Source organism: Equus quagga, chromosome 7 (genome assembly GCF_021613505.1).
Source record: "Equus quagga isolate Etosha38 chromosome 7, UCLA_HA_Equagga_1.0, whole genome shotgun sequence".
NCBI lineage: Eukaryota > Metazoa > Chordata > Mammalia > Perissodactyla > Equidae > Equus > Equus quagga.
Window position 1 is genome coordinate 129,772,660 of NC_060273.1, and position 7,338 is coordinate 129,779,997.

Here is a 7,338-nt window from a genome sequence, read left to right on the forward strand (position 1 = left end):
CGGCCGGCCTCGGGGCCGCAGGTGAGCGCCGCGCTCAGCCCGTCCTGCCTGCGAAGGATGCGCTGGGACCCGGCTTCTGCGGGAGGCCCCGTGCGACTTCCTTCCGCACCTCCTTCTTGCTCCTTCTCTCCCGTCTCCCCCAAAAAACTTACTCGGGAATCTCGAAAACCATCCGCTCTGCCTTGACGACAGTCGCCTTATTGCAGACTTTGAACAGTGCAAGAGGGTGGGTGCCTGGGAGCGTGTCTGTCTCTAACGGAGACTTTCTTACTGTTCCCCACTTTGGGGAGGAGGAGCCGAAGGCAAGCCAGCTGCTCCGACAGGCATCCCCACCCCCACGCCACGGTGCTCAAACAAAAGGATTTTCTGATCCGCCTGGAGCCGACAGGAGCAGCTGGCTGTAACTGCTTACAGTAACCAGACGCCCAGAGCTCACCCAGCAAAGTTATTTTTCCCTCCTTGAAAGAAAAAAATAAGTACCTGCCACCATTCGAACTTCTCCTTAGCCAAGACTACAAAGATATGGTGTTTGAGAGAAACTGGTGTAGAAACAGCTTAATAAATTGACATAATTAGGGTAATTATTTTCTGCGCTTTTCATTAATGTATTATTTGTATACTTTTTTTTGCCAAAAATAGCTTGAGGCAACGGACAGTAAAAAGTATATAACAACGTGTAAAAAGGCCGAGAGCTCAAACAAGGTAATTCTTAATTAAAAAGTCTTCGTGGTACACAAGCCTTCAAAGTAGGGCAGCTTTTAGTCCTTCTAATTCATATTAAATTACGTATTTTACAAGATAAAATGGATCAACACCCTTCTTTTTGGAAACATGTATTAAATAAAGTAATGTAGGTCTGAAATAAAAGTCCACTTTAGGGCAGAACACTTCACAATTTTCATTTTTAAAAAATGCATTAATAGAGAGAGAGTGTTTCTCAGCCTTTTAGCTAATGGTAGAGATATCTAAGAATTTGGCTTATGACGTTTAGAGAACATCTCTGATTCACCAGATAATAAGCTGTGGGTCCAATACATTTTTTTACAGTTCATATGCAAACTTTTGCCAAATTTTTCATGGTTAACCCTTTATTCCCTAACCTGGGGGTCCATACTTCACAGTTTAGAAGCCTTTTTGCTTCATCTGAGCCTTCAGCATGGTGATTCCTGACTAATTTTTCCCATTGTCTGGATCTGTTTATAAACAGATTAATACATGGCAGTAAACTAGTATTTCAACAGAGATGCACAGGTAACAGATGAATGAATTGTGGTTTCCTTGATCCCTCAGTTGTCAAGGCTAGTTATTTGTTTTAATCATTATGTTCTGTTTTGATTAAAGTCACTAGTGGATAAAGTAAATGAAAATGTTTGAGTGTTTCCACACAAGACTGTGTGGATTTCACATTAGTGTGAATTTCCCACCTAAAATCCAGGCTCAACCTGCTGGATTAATCCACATTAGCCTGGACTATAGAAGGACTGTTAGAACTATAATTCATTTGTTATTTCCTTTTGAGAACACTGCCTGGTTCTTTGGCTTTTGGCCTGCCTGATATTTTGTATGTGTATAAGCGTAAGTATAAAATAAAATTAACTTTTGTGGGTGGTTTGTAGGATGATTCTCAATGTTATAGTCATATGGTGTGTGTCTATACCCATATTTACACAAATTATTCATCCAGGTTTTGATCTCTTCCCTTATTCTCCCTGAATTTTGGTATTCAGGGAGATCATATTTAGGAATATGGGTTTTAATTTGATAGACTATTAGAAGAATAAAACTTCTTCAGAGAATTTCAAATGCAGAGGTAATTAATGTGCATTTTTTTTCTTCCACAGAGTTAGACTTCTGATCATCCCTCCAGATAATGGATACTAGAATGAAACTCACCATGGTAAGTTCAGAGGCATGGTACCAACAACACTCCTCTCTCCTCTTCCATGAAATAACTAAAATCTACTTTTCTCCACCTGAAATTGGACTCAAAAATTTCCACTGTTAAATTAATTTCATGCTAGCCGTGCTTTTACTTAGCTTCAAGAAATTTTACTTTAAAATACGAGCTTGGAAGCCTAGTTATACAACTACAGAATTGGAACTTTATTTATTGGAGTCAGCACTGGTGGTAATGTGTTTTAGTCAGTTTTGTACCCTGAGCAGGATGGAAAAGGAGCGATGCTGAAGCAGAAGTGTCTGCATGAACATCTATCTGTGTTAGGGTCCCCGAGGCCCCCCTCCCCACTCCTCACGCATGAACACTGCTCTGACCTCTCCCACAGGCACCAGAATTATTGATTGAAGCATCTCTCCACCAGACAGTGGGCCTCCAGAGGGCAGGGACTATGCGGTGCTCCCACTGGCATCCTCAGCAGGAAGCACGTGCCTAACCCTGAGCAGGTGCACAAGGAGCCTTTGAATGAAGGAGTGGATGGATATCGGCAGAATCATCACATTCACTGGCACTTTTCTGGTAGTTTAAAAACTGTTTAAGGAAAAAATTAGGGGAGCTCTTATTTTTCATTTTGTTCTTGTGAGCTAACCATACAGTTAATGAATGTGCATTTTTGCTGGGTATTTGGTAAGGAAGAAATGCCCATCACAGGACGCCAGCTAACCAGACCTCCCTGTTATCTTCTACCTGGGTGATGAGCAACCTATTTTGCATGAAGATCAATTTAGGAAGTGAAAATAAATCTGGCTGGGGGTGGGGAGGTGGATCTGTGATTCTTTTTTATTTGCTTTTTGTATTAAAAAATGCCCAAGAGAATTCTTCCAATTTAAATTACCTACTCTATTGAGTAATAGAATGTCAAAGAGAAAAATAAGTGTCTTTTAGCCACTACGATCTTAATGTGGGCATGTTTGAACAGTAAATACTGGTAGCTTCTTTTTGTTCATGCCTTGAATTTATATAGCACTGGAGAGTCCAACAGCGAGATCATTTGCATTATCTGATTTCAGCCACCTGTTTAGAAGCAGATAATTTTATCATTTCCCTTGACAGATGCAGACATGGAGACTTGGGTGAGCCGGGGCTAAGAAACGTAAAGTTGGGCTCATTTCATTTAATGCAGCGCCCCCTGAGTGCCTACCCTGTGCCAAGGAGGTGAGTGGGGTGGGCTGCTCTCCGAATGCATCCTGCATCTCCTGTGGATGCAGAATCTCCCTCTGCTCAAGCAGGGCACAGCGAACCACCCGACACCGAATGACCTCACAGGGTTCCCTCCAGGCCCAGATGGCAGTGCACTATGCCCCAAGGGACTGTTCCCTCCAGTCTCCATCGCTAAGGCTGCCTAGCCCTGCCTGAGCTCACATGCCTAAGGATTGTTTTATAAAATTACTTTTTATTTAGGTGTAGACCCTGCCATATCCACATTCTACCTAAATGTACACCCAGGATGGGCTGCACGCTTTCTTAGTGCCTTATTTCTTCTCCTTTGTGTTTACCTCTTCCCTTCTCCTCTCACATCAGCTGCCACCCCCTCCACCCATCGTGTGTCTCCTTCCTCCACATACATCTACAATCTTTACGTATCCTGTAAGATCTGTATTAGTTAAATAATAGTAAGATGACATATACATGCTTTTCTGCATCTTGCTCTTCTCCCTGAACAGTTCCTCCAGAAATCCCTCCAGGTCATGTGGCATAGCTCCAGTCCCTCCTTGTCATGGCCGCATACTATTCCCGATGTGAACACACACTATTTACCCAGCCACTCTCCTGCTGATAGGCGCTCCTGTCTCCAGTTTTTTGCCATTGTAAATAACACTGTAACAAACATCCTACTACACGTTACTTTACGTATTGGTACTTTTACTTCTACAGAATAGATTTCCTGGAGTGGGATCCCTCATTATACCTATTTTTAATTCATAGAAATTGCCAGATTGCTTTCCTAAAAGCCTTCACATGTCCACTAGTAATGCACTAGTGGACATCTTTTCTCTGCCTCCCTTCTGGCTTTGGCTGGCAGCCCTCTTTATTTTTGTTAGTGTGATGCATTGAAAATGAGACCTTGCTGTTAATTTAACAGCACTTCCCTGAAGATAAGTGATTCTGTGCGTCTTTTCACGAATTTCCTGGCCATCCGATTTTGCTCTTAGGTCACTTGCCTACTCATATTTCTTGCCCATGTTTCTGTTGGGTTGTTTGCCCTTTTCTCGGCAGTTTGTAAGAGCTCTTTGTGTGTTAGGGTGGTGGCTGATGATTCTAAAGCTTCTCTTCCAAGCCGAGATGGCTTCTCTCCCTCTGCGCAGTAGGGGTGGTTGAAATGAGCTCAGGGCTTGTTTAGCAGGGCTACGAAGGCGTTATGACTTGTGGCCACACTGTGGGTCACCCTAGATATTGAGTTTGAACAGAAGAGTGTATCGAGCCAAAATGTAGCTGCGTGTGGAGGACTGAGAAGGTGAGGCAGTCCTGTACCATGCTGCCTTCTACCGGTTAAGACCTCCGAGAGTGAAGGCCTGCCGAGGCAGAGGATGTCCCTCTGCCGCCCTCGGAGGGGCAGCCCTGTGCTGGCTGACATTTGTGATGCTGCTTGTCTCTGGCTCAGATGAGGCGTTCCACTAAGTCTCAAGGATTAAGACATCAAAATCAGTGCTTCTCGCCCTTGTTTCCAGCTTAGCTCTTCTAACAGATGGCATTCACGTATGTGGCACTCCTCTGGGCATCCCGGATTTTGTAGAAACTCAGAGACATCTTGCAGGGAGGTAAAGCATGACAGTAATTGGCCACGTCTGGCACTGTTAGGGGCACATCAGTAATGATTACTCAGACTTTGGCACAAGTAAGCGAGTCCACAGCTTATGCACAATTTTCAACCCCCGGCTCAAGAAAGCGTATCAGAATGCGAAACAATAGTCTTGATATTATAGAAAAATGCTAAATTTCTTTTAATTCATAAAATAAATACAGGGATTCATAATACTGTTCTCTCTACTTTTGTGTGTGTCTAGTAATAAAAAAAGGAACTCTGGAAAGATAAAATTCTAATGTAGAAGGGATGAAATTCTAAAAAAACAGTGTAGAGAAAATTTTAGATAAAGTTGGATGACAAAAAACATTTCTAAGACTAAAACCTGGTTCTGTTGACTAACCATAAAGGTTTACTAACCATAAAAAAATTATCCTTGAAGGTGGTCTGTAACTCCCCTCTTTGTCCCACCACTCCTGCTTTGGGACTTTAGCTATTTAATAAAGCTCTGGGGAAATCTAGCCTTTAATTTCTACAGACCTTTCATACTAATTGGTCATCATAAGTAACCATATTCAAATCAATGCCTGTTGCATCAGAAGATATGTAAATAGCTGTTTTGTTTAGAAGAGCCCTGGTACTTGTCTTTTTTTCACGATTCTGGTAAATTCGTTATCTTTTTTTAAAATGAGAGAGAGATGTTAAATGTCATGCCTGATCCTGAATGGACTTGCTTGGTGGGGAAAAAAATACTGCGGTTTAGAAAACTGTAATGCATCTGTAACAAGATTATTAGCAATTGAATTAAAAGCTTACACTAAATACTATTATTATAGCAACTTATTTTTCCTGCTCTCATCTTTGTCTTCAGTCACTCCTAGTTGCATTTACAAAAGAGATTCTGGAACTATCACTTCATTGCTGACAGTGTGAGTGGGCACTGGCTATCTCATTGTGCACGGTTCTCCCAACTTGGCCTTGATCTTCCCCTGAAATAAGGTCTCAGATGAGCTCCAAGAGTCTCTCGTGTGTTCTCTTCTTATTTTTAGACTTTCAAAGCAAATTTGTCTAGAATCACACATCGGGTCCTTTGTGAAGTTGTTTCCTAAAGAATAAACTTCACCTTTTCTATCCCCCTCTTGTTTGATAGGTTATCAGTGGTAAACTGTTTCCTAACAGAAAAGACTGTGATGATAGGCATTGCATTGGGATCCCCGTTTTTTCTTTTTAAAGATTGGCACCTGAACTAACATCTTTTGCTAATCTTTTTTTTCTTCTTCTTCTTCTCTCCAAGGTCCCCCAGTACATAGGTGTATATTCTAGTTGTGGGTCCTTCTAGTTATGGCACGTAGGACGCCACCTCAGGATGGCCTGATGAGCGGTGCCATGTCCGCGCCCAGGATCCGAACTGGCGAAACCCTGGGCCACTGAAGCAGAGCACGCGAACTTAACCACTGGGCCACGGGCCGGCCCCTTGGAGCCCTTTAACACAGATATTTTGTAGGACAAAGCAAGAAGCTACTACTTTTCTTCCTTAATTAAAAGTATTGACCGAGCTTTCATCTTGCAAATATATGGGGGGGGGCCATTTAGTTGGGATGAGCAGTATAGAAAACTAATTTATTTGTTTTACGACTTGAGCACCTATGAGAGGGTCTGAAACAATGAATGCCAGGACAGGGCCCTAGCCAGTACTTCCAGGATCTGTCCTTAAGGCTGGTTAATTGAATTCCTTTTGCTCAGCTGCCTGTCTTCTGAATTTACCCCCAGCACTGCTGACGCTTATGCTGCAGCTTCTACCTGAGGACCTGGGTTGGCTGGAAGCCCGGCGGCAATGAGGACGTGGCCCGCCATCTAATTTAAAGGTAAACGTTTAGAAAGCTGCTTTGTCTATTGCTATTTCCTAAATGGGCATATTCTAAAACATTTTAATGGCTTTTGGTACTGCCAATTTTCTCATAAGCGTATTGTCTTTAAAATCAGAAAAACAAAGATTTTTATCATGAAAAAGCACCCTCATTGAAAGCTTTTTAAAAGGTGACTTTAAAAAAGGCACTTTTGCCCCTAAAGTTTAAGAAACAAATTTTTCATCCCCAAAGCTTTATTTTCCCCGCCTTTCTAACGTTTGCTCTGCAGCATTGAGAGCAGAATACAAAAGGGAGCCCAGTGCTCTTACTCTGAAGAGCGTGGACAGTAACTCGTAGGCGAGAAAGGAGCCTGGTGCGAACCGATGCGGCCACGCGGCCCTGATTTCGCCAGTTCTTTCCATTTGAGAAGCGTGGCCGCCCAGTTTTAGTCTAAGTACTTGTTGGCTGGGGACCCACTTGATTTCTAAGAGAATTCCTAGTTAAGGAAAGAGGGCTAGACGTTGCTGACGTTTTGCCGCGGAATCAACAGGTAATACTGACAGAGAGCCCCGGTTATCTCCCCGAGGTGCCCGCGGGGTTTCCAGCCGTAGTCGCGGGGGGCAGGTTCTGCAGGCTGGCGGCAGCCTCGGGAGCCGGGGGCGCGCGTGTAATGCTGTCGTCGTTGTGCTTACCCTTCCCCGCGGAGCAGGCGCTGCGGAGGATGCGGAGCGGCGAGCCGCCGGGGACCATGGACGAGAGCGGCGCGCCGGCCGAGGCGGCGGCGCAGGGCGGCC

General features: G+C 43.7%; 2 long non-coding RNA genes and 1 other non-coding gene across 5 annotated transcripts in view; 2 read left to right on the forward strand and 1 right to left on the reverse strand.

Annotated features, from left to right (window-relative positions):
* LOC124241548 (uncharacterized) overlaps positions 1–303 on the reverse strand; it is a 10,752-nt gene extending 10,449 nt beyond the window's left edge. For both annotated transcript variants that reach the window (XR_006889245.1, XR_006889244.1), the window contains exon 1: positions 153–303. This is a non-coding gene — a long non-coding RNA (uncharacterized LOC124241548). The remainder of the gene's footprint in view (positions 1–152) is intronic.
* LOC124241547 (uncharacterized) overlaps positions 1–7,338 on the forward strand; it is a 10,486-nt gene extending 3,148 nt beyond the window's left edge. The window contains exons 2-7 of one of the 2 annotated variants that reach the window (XR_006889242.1): positions 640–702; positions 1,842–1,897; positions 2,283–2,473; positions 3,008–3,109; positions 6,468–6,562; positions 7,254–7,338. This is a non-coding gene — a long non-coding RNA (uncharacterized LOC124241547). The remainder of the gene's footprint in view (positions 1–639; positions 703–1,841; positions 1,898–2,282; positions 2,474–3,007; positions 3,110–6,467; positions 6,563–7,253) is intronic. The other variant, XR_006889243.1, reaches the window with a different exon arrangement.
* LOC124243104 (small nucleolar RNA SNORA47) lies at positions 4,395–4,532 on the forward strand. Its single transcript, XR_006889606.1, has one exon. It is a non-coding gene; the product is annotated as a small nucleolar RNA SNORA47 (small nucleolar RNA).